We start from the raw sequence: 13,809 nt of genomic DNA on the forward strand, positions 1-13,809 counted from the left end.
AACTTGCTTCATATAATTTGGAAGGAATATGAAGGTTATATTTTTTTTTGAGTTCAACTTTTAAGGCTTTCTGCCCCTTCTATAATATTTTGTCTTATATGTAAGCCTCTTGTAAAACCTTCCCCGATCCGTTAAACTGCCATTCTGTCCTTGCCTCGGCCATTACCACGCTCCCGTCTCCTGCTCCACCTTACACAGTGGCTTAACTTATGCCATGGATATTTGCACGCCGCTGGCCCCTCAACCTCTCCACAAGCCTGTACCCTCAAAGAAGATGATAGTCCAACACAATTCTGCCGCCAAGCTTTAATGTTTCAGTGCCCCCGCAGCCGCGCGACGCCGTGCAGCTACTGGAGCAGAGGACGGGCCCCCTCGGCCCCAGCGAGGACGACGTGTGCACGGCGAGCCGGAGCTCTCCTCCCGGCCAAGGCTGATGTGCGGCGCACGACCTGCTACTTGCCCGCGGCCTGTATATGTTCACCGCGGGCGCGGCGTGCTTCAACACCTCTGCTCCCCTCATAGTGCGGGCGAGCGGTATCTCAGGGTACTTGAGGGGTCCGAGCGGCCTCCTTTGGACGCAAGCTGCAACGGCCGGTCTGGCCATCCAACTTAGCCTACATCAACTACATGGACAGTCACTATAAGAGATGACTACACTTGGGAATTCAACAACAAATTTGGTGGACATGGCAAAATTTTTCATCACCTTTTAAAAGATTATCTTCAGAAATTCGCCTTCTACAAACATAAATTCCTTACGTTACCAATTACAACAAAAATTTTGGAACTGAATTAAGAAATTTCTCAAATACTTCTGCAATTTATTTTAATATCAACATCAAAACTTGGACCTTATTTTCAAACAAAAGTTTATGTTCTTCTGTGTTACCCCTTGGAGGAACTTTTGGGGGGGGGAGGTCTGTACCGGGTGGTACACCTCCACGCCGCTAATTTAAATGCGCGCCAGTTAAAACTCCTCTGCTGGAGGAAGTCTGAACTTTATTGACGTTATTAATTTTCTACCTTCTCAGAAGATGTCACTACCTGTAAATTTTGGAGTTTTAGAACTGTGTCACTTTTGATGTGTTTTTGTTTCGCTTGAAGTAAGAAGTGTGAACTTTCTCTTCTAGAGGACACTACTGAAGATCTACAATAGTGCAACCTAGTGCGGAGTCAAAGAACTATTTTTTTGGAGAAAATTTAATTTCAAGAGTTTGTTCTTTGTTAAATTTCTTTCTGTCATTGTTTAAGTTGGCAATATTTACCCCTTTCTTCCCCTTGTTATGAATGTATCCAATCCCGAATTTCTTCTATTAATTTCTGACCAATCTGGTGTATCTTCCCCCAACTTGAATCTGTTGCGGGGTCCTACCCAATAAAGAGTTTGTGGGAGGGTGTTTTCTTTCCCCTAACGCCTAGAACCTTCCGCGAGAGGATATAAACTGCTGATTTTCGGGTCTCCGGGCCACTTCTGTTCCATCTTTCAGTGTGTTAAGTACATAGCAGGGGGCGGGAAGCGCCTCTTTCTTCTCCAGCCGTTCAACACAAGGTAATGGCCGATTAATAACTTCTTTCTTTGCTAGCTCAGCAGTTTAACTTTCGGGGCGGGTTCTAAGCGTTCAACCATGTAACCTTTTCCTAAAATGTAACTACTCTTTTCATATATTCTCTTTTAAAACGACATATCGGGATAGAGAGTGCTTAACCCTCTCGAGCTCCCACTCACATCGTCCTGAGGTGAACTTATTTTTCTCAACCAATTCTTCCGTAATGTAATGTAAATTGCTATTAAGTCACCTCTGTAGTATGGGATTAGCCCTTGTATTAACGGCCTAGTGCCAAGTAGGTCTTAAGCAAAGTGTATTAGGAGTGCAAGTTCGCCTCCTCTCAAATTGTATTTTAGAGGTCATGTATTAATCTTCTTGTTATTTAACAGACCTCAGTAGGTTGGGTATTTTGCCCCTGTGTATATGTCCTTTGAGGACGGCTTAAAGGTGGAGTTCGGAGTGGCCTATGATAGGCTTGTATTTTAGGGGGAAGTTGCCCTTTTTGAAAATTGTGTTTCTGCCTCAAGGAGGCTTTTGGGATGTAATTGGAAGCAGATGTTTCTGGCATGTTTGGGGGTTTTCGGCCCCTTTGTTGTATGGTGTTCATTGTAAGGTTGGGCTCATTGCTCAAGAATTATGTTTCTGACTTTTGAAACCCCAAATGGGGTACCTATGTAAATGTATTTGTCAATCGTGTTTCGGCTACTAAGTACCTGTTCTATTTGTTGTTACCTAATTTTGAAAAGAAAATATAACCTTGTTACATTTTAAAATTAATTTCACTTTAGTAGTTTGAGACCCATTCACCACCCAGCACCTTCTTTCATGCATAACTACCACCAAAACACGGTAACAATAATAATAATAATAATAATAATAATAATAATAATAATAATAATAATAATAATAATAATAATAATAATAATAATAATACGTGAAGACTGCCATAAATCGAACTTTACTGGTGGTGTTTACTTGTAGCTAATAAAGATAAAAGCTGTCAATTTCCTTGAGATATTTATCTTGCAGTCTCCTCGTACGCTTCCGTTTTCTTCATTCTTTGTGGTACTCTTCGGAGGCAGGGATGTGCGTCATACTTAGCAGTTAATACACACACAACGTACCTCGGTCATGAAGTCGAAGACTTTTCTTTTTTTACAAATTGCTTTACGTCGCACCGACACATATAGGTCTTATGGCGATTCCTTTTATTACTACTACTGGAAGCTAAATTAAGAAACGCACGACAATGAAATAACTTCATTCCAGGCTGTCCACAGGAAAGTCCTTGTCTTGTCGGATGTGCACCCCGGGTCGTTTCTTGGGCTTTCGTATCATAAACTACTTCTAATTTGTAAAAGTACTTGTATTAGATGATGTTTTCTTAATATTTCTGTCATTTATATTGTGACTTTTCTATGTAGACACACATGTATGACTTGTATAATGTTTTGCTGTGGTTAATATCAATAGCCCCCCATGGCACTACAGCCCTTGAAGGGCCTTGGCCTACCAAACGACCACTGATCAGCTCGAAGGCCTGCAGATTACGGGGTGTCGTGTGGTCAGCACGTCGAATCCTCTCGGTCGTTATTCTTGGCTTTCTAGACCGGGACCGCTATCTCACCGTCAGATAGCTCCTCAATTCTAATCACGTAATCCAGGTAAAAATCCCTCACCTGGCCGGGAATCGAACCCGGGTCCTCCGGGTAAGAGGCACACACGCTACCCCTACACCACGGGGCCCGCTAATATCAATAAGTTAGGATAGTTTATCAGTGCTGTATGATCATATTTCTTCTCTTCTCTTCTACTTCTAATTAGTTCTAGTGATTGTGTATTAGGTTAGGACTGTTAAGTACACGAAAGGGAATACAGCCCTGACTTTGCCAGGATAAATAATCTAACTTACTTACGTAATTGACGGCTTTCGAGTGATTCGAGGCAGGTTCTGATGCACTTCTTTCGACAAATAATAGATACTTAAGAATAATGTTTACATGTTAGATGTTAGGCACTCGGAAGGGTGATAATGATTGAGCCTGATGAAGAAGAGGCTATAAGCTAAGGGGAATGTGACAACGAAGGTCATGAATATGAAATACACAGTAGGACGCTAGTCAAAGCTGACCCTGGGAACTGGTGATATTGTAGATAAGGGGCCGAGCGGCTGTTCTTGGAAACTGACTGACGGACTAGCGGTGGAATGTTGGAGCGGGCCGGCCCACGAGATGCTGGGGAGATAGTGTGGTGTCCCCTAGCCACATGCGGGGCAAAATATATAAGGGAAAATTTACGGCCACAAGTGATTTACAGCTCTAAAGAAGAAGGGCTCCCTCTTGAGCAGCAATAAAGCGATCAAGGGCTTGACATTTGTCATAATCTGTCTCCAGGATCCTTCACATTATCTGGCACATGAATAGGCAGGTAGTGTTCGCAAGCTGCCTTTATACTAAGTACTTTACAGTTACTTCTTTTCCAAACGACATTTAGCTTCCACTTAGCTTCTGTAGTGATGGAACGGTAATAAATGTTATCCTGATTTTCCCGGAGTCGGCAGATACATGACAGTTACAAACCAACGTGGGTACTCCTTAATACCACTATATTTAAGAAGCAAAATGAAACATGATTCGTGTCATATTTCAAATGGATCGAACGAAATTAAATCAGCGGAATCCTTGAATTAGAAAGCCGTGAAAGGAAGAGGATATAATGAAGGCACTGCACCCAGTTCGGAAAGGCGAAATGGCTTTAGAAAGGCTGCCACTCTTTTCTGAGTTCCGAGAACAAGGTTGTTTCAAAGTAGTTAGTAGGGAGCAAAATTAATAACATTATTACTGCAAAGTTGTTTAGTCTGTCCACTAAGAAATCAGTCGAACTTAAACCCAAAGCAGCCGCGGTAACAAAACTGGGGAGGAAGCCTGCACTGCTCTCTGAACCTGAAGAACAACAGTACGAATTAACCCGACAGTGCACGGGCTGGGTCTGTGAAGCCCTTGTGCGTCTGTTTCCTTGATTTTCTCAGAGATGGAAGTAGTTTGTTTCTTGTAGTGCCCGCTACCTTGCTGTCTAAACAGGTTTGGTATCACATCGGGCAGCTGAACGGTTTGGGTTACGTAGCTATCAGTTTCCATTCGAGAGATAGTGGGTCGAACCCCATTATCGCCACATGTCCTCCCACGAGTTCCGATCCCCGCCAGTTCCGAATCCTTTCGCGAAATAGCTGCCTGCCAATTTCACTACTAAAGGGAGTCCCATCAGTTCCGAACACTACCTGAGCGAGTTTTAGCTTAGTTTTCTACAGCAATTTTTTTTAAATTACTGAAACAAATAAGGTCCATTGTTAGCGCCAGCCCGGGAGTGCGTGCCCTATTTAATGAATTGGCTCCTCTAATAGAGGGGGGCGGATGGCATGGTTCGGTAGCTTCCATAAACAGCTTTCGACTTGTCAGTATCTGTATCAGCATGTGCCTTCGTAAAAATAATCTGTTTTGAGTTATATTTACAAAGTTCTTAATATCAGCATGTCGCTTCGTCTTTGAACTGTTTTTTATCTCAATTACAAATGACCTAGTATCAGCAGGGAAGCTTCGTCAAATTGATCTTTTTACTGAATTATTCTTCTCTTTATACCCTAATCAATATGTACAGCAAAAGAAACATTTCTTAAAAATACTGTTAAATCACTGGTCTCTTCAAACTGTTGAGTTGCCCTTTGGATTCTGTCATCTATTGCAACATATTTTCTTTTCCTTTTTGTGGCTTGCAAATTCAACTCTGCCCGCATAATTTTTTCGTCTGTATTTTGAGACTCCTTCTTCAAACACTGCACCACGTCTCTTACACGGGGATGTGGTTTTCCGCATTTCAAATTCAGCTTATGGTTCCAACCCTCGACAGAGCTATTCGTTATATGTCTCTTCCCATGGCACTTCCACGTTTCAATCGGAATATGCACGTTTTCAAGCCATTGATCGACAAAGTAATCAAAAAAACTCGATTAACTTCTCATTGTCCGGGGCCGTGCTATGAATGTGTAGCCAACCGTCTTCTACTTTTTCTACTTTGAGGAATGCAAGTGCAGCACACCGCCTGATGGTATTTCTGGTTTCCTGGCTAGTTTTATACATACCCCAAAGCCCAATTTCTTGCACTTTTCTCCAGATGCTTTGGCTTAAGTAGAAAAAACAACCTTGCACTTGGCCTATTGGAAATAGGCCTACTTCTTCTATCGCTTTGATAGCTCCAAACTCAAAATCCATGTTTACTATTTCAGGTGACCATTCAGATATTACATCAAGGATTTTCTTGAAGAGGCGAACATAAGTGGCTTTGCTCTTTTTTTGGAAGCAGTGCGAAAACAACAGTCGTTACATTTATCTCCTCTTTGTTGCTTCCCAAGTCTACATAAATGGTGTACACTTGACAGAACTGCTTACTGGCACTCTTAAATGTCTCGTCCATTAAGAAGTGGGTTTTTTGGTTTCAATATTTCTTTGCCTCTAGGGCTCGCAAATATCAATAATATGTCACCTTCACAGATGTCAGCCGATAAGAAGTTTGTGCCATCCGGCATCCATAGAGTTTCTTCAGCTAAATTTACTTCATCCCGATGCATTGGTTTTTTCTGCACTCCTTGTGCTTTACCCCGCTGTCTGTACAATGAACTCTTTAAATTTTGGAACTATCGTCGCCATAAGACCTATCTGTGTCGGTGCGACGTAAAGCCCCTAGCAAAAAAAAAAAAAAAAAAAAAAATGGAACTGAGGCATTCGAGTCACTAACTCGTATCCTGTCTGATGAAAGTGTCCGAATTCTTCGTCGTGTATCTGAAAACAATACATCGCATTAGAATTGTTCACTTTACCGCTTGTAGTTATGTAATTAATCATTACAATATTGTTAATTTACGATAATTGTTAAGTAAGCATACCACATGAATCATATTACATCCCTAAGCATGATGATATTATTTCTAAGCATCTCAGATGAAGATAAATATTATATTATCTAATCATTCATGTTTTAATCTTAGCCTTATATTTAATATAATAATTTAAAGTGGCTCAAAAGTCCAACACCCTATGTTTATTTTCTGTATTTGGTTAATAAAATAGTTTGTAAAAAAATAAATAGAAGCAATAAGAAGGTTATATAACTCATCCTTACCTGTGAGACCGAAGTGTTATTCTCCTTGCGAGCTCTTTTCCTGGCCATGGAAGCTGTTTTGAACACTTCAACGTTGGCCACATCAGGAACACATTGATGGTCCACTTCTTTAATCAATTCCTGATTTTTTAGAATCACTTTTCCGGCACATGGTTTGCAACACAAATCCACACTTTACTTGATTTGTTGTCGCGTTTCTTATAAAAACGGTAACCATTAAATATCAAAATTTGGTTTCCTTTAATGCCAATTGTGAACTCCATGTTTATCTGCTCCACCCAAAGACACAAACATAAATGATTTGAAAATAGCCCTTAGGTACCTGGCGATAAGAACTCTTCTTGATCGCGTCGTACTGTTATTAGCCGGTCAAACCTCAGAACTGACAGCTGGGTTTTCCAGAGACATTTGGAACTAGTGGGACTCATTTGCTTATTTACTCAGGCGTGAATACGCGGTAGGAACTCATGGGACGTTTTTCCTAAGCAATTTGTTTTCGGAACTCACGGGAATGGAACTCGTGGGACGGAACCTTATCGGCAGCCCTGAAGATGGTTTTCTGTGGTTTCCCAGTTTAACACCAGGAAAATGCTGGGACTGTAGCTTAACTAAGGCCATAGTCCCTTCCTTCCCACTCTTCCTCCTTTCCTATCCCATATCGGTCTGTGTCGGTGCGACGTAAACCAAACTGTAAAAAGCACAGGCTTGTGACGAAGTGTTTGCTTTCTTTCGTGATTTGTGCGATATTTTAGTGCTCTGTGGACTTGTCAGTCCCAAACCGTGTAGTCATTTAAGTTTTTTCTTCATATGATTCTGACCTTTATTTTCAAGCTGCGTACATAAATAGAATTTTATGCTAATTCTTGTAGCGAAAAACGGTGGAGATAAAAGAGGACGATGTGGCGAACTACAAAGAGGGAAAGATACGCTACCCCTCGGATACTCGCGCGGGCTACAGGTGTAGCCCAGTCATATATTTTGTTGTAGTGCAGAGTATATCCGTTGATAGGAAAATTGATACTCCCCATAGCTGCCTGTCAATGTTGCAATTAACTAGCGAGTGTATTTCCGGCTTGACTAGGTGCGCCATTTAGGCACCGGACGGATTAGAAGTGGTCTGGGCTACAATAGTAGCCCGCGCGAGCATTACTGTTTCAGTGCTGACAATGACCGAGCAAAGGAAAGGTCGCTGCGAAGGCGGTCAAGTAGATGACTTCAAAATCAGTCAGTGGTTAGATGAAAGTAGTGATCGTATTGTTAGCGGTGATAGTGACGATAGTGAGCAGGATATAGTTACAAACGAAATACACCAAACTGAATCTGAAGAAGGTAAAAGCAGTGAGTGTCCAGCAACAAATGTAGATACCGGCAGCAATAATTTCAGATGGTTCACTGCCAAGGACAATTTCTAGCTCCTAAGAGATCATCCATGTAGGCCTACTAATTTGCGTACAATTATCGTGCACTTTCCTGGCAATACGGGAATTGTTCGTACTGTAAAAACTGAACCTGAATGCTTATAACATTTTATAGATAGCAGTATAATACAAATGATAACCACAGCGACAAATACTTATATGCGTGAATTAAGAGACAAGTTTGAACGTGATCGTGATGCAAAATTTACCGATACTACAGAAATACGTGCTTTGATAGAGTGCTAAAATTCCTTAAATTGCTCACGGAAACTCTAAGACAGTTTTTTTTACCTGATGTTGTTTACCATGCAAATATGCTCTAATATAAGTGTTTGTGTATGTATATAAATACATTTAAAAACTCTGATTCTTTTATTTTTGTTTACATTGTAGATTTCCCTTAGTGTGACATGGAATCAAATTTTTCTTCAAGGGTTTCTATTTCCTCTTCTCAACGAAAGAAAAACCTACATATGGTCTTAAAAATTGGCTTAGAATATTTATATTGAACCCTTTAGGTCCATATTGACGGATACCTACCTTCCTTACCTATCAGCAAAGTTCATGAGATCTGTCTCTTGGGTCGTATCGGGTTCTTCGTCACTTGCTGAGGTAAAGGTAGGGTTCAGTAATTCTAATCTATCTACTGGAATGAAAGGTCTATTTAAAAGATTCCTATTTATTCAGGAAAATTCTGATATGTCAACGGTATCATAGAAGTCAATTGTGTCCACTGGACACCACAATCATTTTTACATAAACGTCAGAACACTGGTGTGAGACTTTAACGTAACTGCCTGATGGGCATTCATACTAGAAACCATTGTCTCAATTATTAATCATTTAAGAAAGGAAAGTCTGGAAATCCTTAAATTCGGCTTCCATGTGAGACCACATGTACCATCATAGTGATTCGTTATGGTCCAGCCCTCGTAACACGAACTCTGAACTCTGGGTATAATTAAGGCCGTCCAATCGGTGTGTGCCACACAGTGGTTCCACGGCATGGACCCTTAATTGAATCGATGTGACCTGCGTCTATGTCATGGACCGACATCTAATCTTCTAAGTTACTTTAAAGTCATTGTGGATGATGACCGCAAGGAAATGATGCTACAATGGCATATGGCCCTAATCTAAGTCACTGAGGTTGATGACCCCCTGACCATCAAAGTTTCTAGGCTGAAGGCTAAACACACTTAAGTTACATCGGTTGATGACCAAAGTTCCACTTTACTATCCCCAGCACATTCACTGCTCAATCAATCAAAGTTCAATAATTTCAACAATAGCAATGCTCACAAACTTTGTGGCAGTAAAATCCATTTCCTTCGGATATGTCCCCTTTAACGTTACTTTATATTCTAATATTCCCCCAGAAAACAAACTAAAATTTCCAGAAAGCATCTGCAAGTTATTCGCTTGATTAAAGTTATTTCAAAATGCGGTTTCACTGAATTTAATAATTAAATAAATTTAAATGATTTAGCGACATGTTAAAGAACAGTAAATTTTATCTCCGCGGACTCTGATTTCTTCACAAATTTCTACGCAGCTGTGATGTGAATTCAATATTGTGATGTTAGTCTGGCTGGAAAAGAATTGTTACATAATTCATGTCCAGTTATATACCTTGTCTCGTGATCTCACACTTTTAAAATCTAATCTAGTCCTAACCGTTATTAACACTTGGATATCCTAATAATCTACGTACAAACAAACAAACAAACAAAAAAAAACTCGCCATATAATTACGATGTCATATCTCGTCATTTACCATTTATGAATTTTGCACACCCCTCACAGACAAACCGATCATCACAACCATCGCTCTATATTTTGGACAACCCTGACTTTGGTTACTCTGTTCCTTATACTCAAAGTTCGTGATTTCAAATGTTCATTACGTCCCCAATTACAGTATTTCACAATACTCAGATCATTACCGGCTATGAATTTCAACTAAATCCAGCATTTTAACGTTTTCCCTGGCCGAGAAATACAATCTCAATTCCACGCGTGTCCCGTTATATCCCCACTGAGGCCTCTCACCCCCAAGTTCGCTTGGCAGTTACATGAAACACCCGGTTCGTTCTACCTGACTGACTTCTCAAAATGCTCCCTTTTAAACTCCGCTGACATAATTAAACAAATACGATATTCTAACCAACAAAATGCACAGATTATGCTTCAAGATGTCCACACTAATTGGGAACATGCATCATTTTCAAAAATATTTTTTTTGAAAAGTACACCAATGAAATAGTACGTAAACGTATTACATTGTGGTATGTTGCCTTGTTTTCTACCATTAAAAAAATATTTAATAGTGCCTTTCCGCAAGGCGAGTGAAACGGCCTCTGACGTAAGCGGCGCGCTGTGACGTCACGATCCAGTACCGCATGGAGCTCTACCAGCCGTAGTGCATCAGCCATTGCTAAAAGCCGATTGTTTATTATTCGTGATCGCGAATAACTTCGAAATGACAGAAGAAAGGCTCAAAACAGCACAGTCAGACAATCTATCATGTGTAAATGTCATCATTCTTGAAAAATAGTGACTTTTGTGGCCGCAGAAATTCGCGGATAACAAGCAAGTTTGTAAGTGGCGTCTTTTATATACGTGCAATGTACTGTAACCCATATTATTAGGATAACAACGAACCTGGATAGATATCACATCACTTTCAACATTTCCTTCTAGACTGATTCCCCTATTAAAGAATAACATTACATTTTCGGGCTTTCAGCACTAGTAAAGTAAGAAATCGGATTTCAGCACTAACATAAACATATAGGTTGCATTATAGTACTAGTCCGCTTCTGTGGTGTAGTGGTTAATGTGTGCCACTCCCGGAGGCCCGGTTTCGATTCCCGGCTCTGCCATGAAAGTTGAAAACAAATAGTACGAGGGCTGGAACGGGGTCTACTCAGCCTCGGGAGGTCAACTGAGTAGAAGGGTTTCGAATCTCACCTCAGCCATCCTCGAAGTGGTTTTTCGTATTTTCCTACTTCTCCTCCAGGCACCTAAGGCCACGGCCGTTTCCTTCCCTCTTCCTTGTCTATCCCTTCCGATCCTCCCATCCTCCAACAAGGCCCCTGTTGAGCATAACAGGTGAGGCCGCCTGGGCGAGGTAATGGCCCTCCTCACCAGTTTCATCACCATACTCAAAGTCTCACGTTTCAGGACACTGCCCTTGAAGTGGTAGAGGTGAAATCCCTCGTTGAGTCCGAGAGAAAACCAACCCTGAAGGATAAACTGATTAACAAAGAAAGAAGGAAAGGAAGAAAGATCATAGTACTATAGGGCTATAATCTATCATTCCCAAAAAAATATATATATTTATGGTTGGGACAACTGGCCTACCCACTTCCGGGGCCCATGAAAGAGAATTAAATATCTTTGTGGAGGGAAAAAGTTGATAAAGATAAATATGACTTCATCTAGTTTTCACAAGTCGGGCTGAGTGGTTCAGACTGTTGAGGTGCTGGCCTTCTGACCCCAACTTGGTAGGTTCGATCCTGGTTCAGTCCGGTGGTAGTTGAAGGTGTTCAAATACGTCAGCCTCGTGTCGGTAGATTTACTGGCACGTAAAATAACTCCTGCAGGACTAAATTTCTGCACATCGGCGTCTCCGAAAATCGTAGAAGTAGTTAGCGGGGCGTGAAGCCAGTAACATTAATTACATTTGGCTTTTAACAAGCTGAGCATATCAGGAAAGAAAAGTGTCCTGGTGACATTTTAGTCGCTCAATACAGGAATGTCTTTGGGTGCTGTGACATTTTTTTTTTGCTTTACGTCACACCGTCACATATATGTCTTATGGCGACGATGGGACAGGAAAGGCCTAGGAATGGGAACAAAGCGGCCGTGGCCTTAGGTACAGCCTCAGCATTTGCCTGGTGTGAAAATGGGAAACCACGGAAAACCATCTTCAGGGCTGCCAGCAGTGGGGTTCAAAACCCACTATCTCCCGGATGCGAGCTCACAGCTGCGCGCTCCTAAACGCACGGCTAATTCGCGCGGTATTTTTACCCTTCGGTTTATTGACTTGGCTTGTATAACCTAAAACTTACGCTAAGTTGGACAATATTTTAAACACCTACATCACTATTTTCACCTGTGTGCAATTATGTTATTTATTTCATTAATATTATGATAATTATTATAATTGAGCATTGTTAACTTATAAGACCCCAACAGACAAGCATTGGTTTTGTGTAGAGTTATACATTTGTTAAATTCACGTTGTTTCCTTTCATGATGTACACGCCTATTCTTTGTTACATTATAGAGTATTTAGATATAGCCTAAATTTCTTTACCAATTAAGCTCTTCAATAAAGACATACATAACTGTCCCATGCCAAGATATATTGGTAGAATTAGAGCTGTCAAAATGGTTCATAACCCCTTTGATTTATTATCTTGACATGGATCACCCAAAACATAGGTTAGGTTTGGAGAATACTTTAATAATCAGCATTATTTAATGCACTGTTTATTACTTTCATATTCCAAGATGTAACTGAAGCATTTAAATAAAGCATCATACATTAAAATTTAAAGTTTTGCCATTAGAACAGCTGACATTGAAAAGTGATTTGAAAATTCAAACAAATTCATCTTACGTTAAAATCTTCAAAAAAATAAACTGTAGACTTTTCCGATATATCACCAGCATTTCTCCGGCTCGTCAAAATCCATTTCTCCCTAGTTTTAGCGTCTTTGGAACGTTTATAAACAATTTGTTTGGTATGGTATGCGATGTGCTATTGCACATCGGAACTCTACACCATTTATAAGTTTTCTGCCTCACTGTCTGCGCAGGATTCATTTTAAGTCTAAAATACACCACTCAGATTATTATCCAATGTATAGACCTCGAATTTAACCATACTAGACACTAACGTAAAGTAGAAATACGCGATGTGTATCCTGCTTCTCACAGCACACTGTGTGTTATTTCGTCTGCTAATTCAGTCAACCTGTACGATGACGTCAGGCCAATGAGATCGCGTACTTGCTTGACGTGACATTTTCGTAGATTTTTATCATGTTTGGAGTTATTATTTGTACATTCTGATCACATTTTTGAATTCTGCATGCAATTTTGAATCAGATTAGCATATTTTTAATTAAAACCCCGGATCATGCAGGTTCCCTATTATACGCGTCGCCAATTAATACCGCTATGGATTTCTATGAATTTCTTTCCATTTCCAACATTATAATGACAGGACTCTAACCTGATTCGCACATCTCATCTCAACTCATATAAAACATTCCTCGGGCTTCCATGTCCCGGCTTCAATGACAGGTCCAACCTGATTCACAAATCTCATATCAACAAACTAACCTCTGTTTCCCAGCTCCACAATTATCATCGACAAAGAACTGGAATAAAATCCTTACTAGAAATCTCGACGTCTAATATGGCACAATGCATTACTCATGAATAACTTCGCATAAATGAGATCGTATTTAATAACTTGATTTTTACGAACAAAATGACTGAAACATTCTACTAGATCTTTTTATTGTCAGTCAGACACAGTTTAAAAATGGGCCTAGAAAACGTTTCTCTCCGTGACCAAATTCATCACCCTAGGTTCTCACCCGACAGCGCGCTTCCACTCGATTGAAAATGAGTAACCATGGTTTATTATTATT

This window comes from Anabrus simplex, chromosome 1 (assembly GCF_040414725.1).
Source record: "Anabrus simplex isolate iqAnaSimp1 chromosome 1, ASM4041472v1, whole genome shotgun sequence".
Taxonomy (NCBI): Eukaryota; Metazoa; Arthropoda; class Insecta; order Orthoptera; family Tettigoniidae; genus Anabrus; species Anabrus simplex.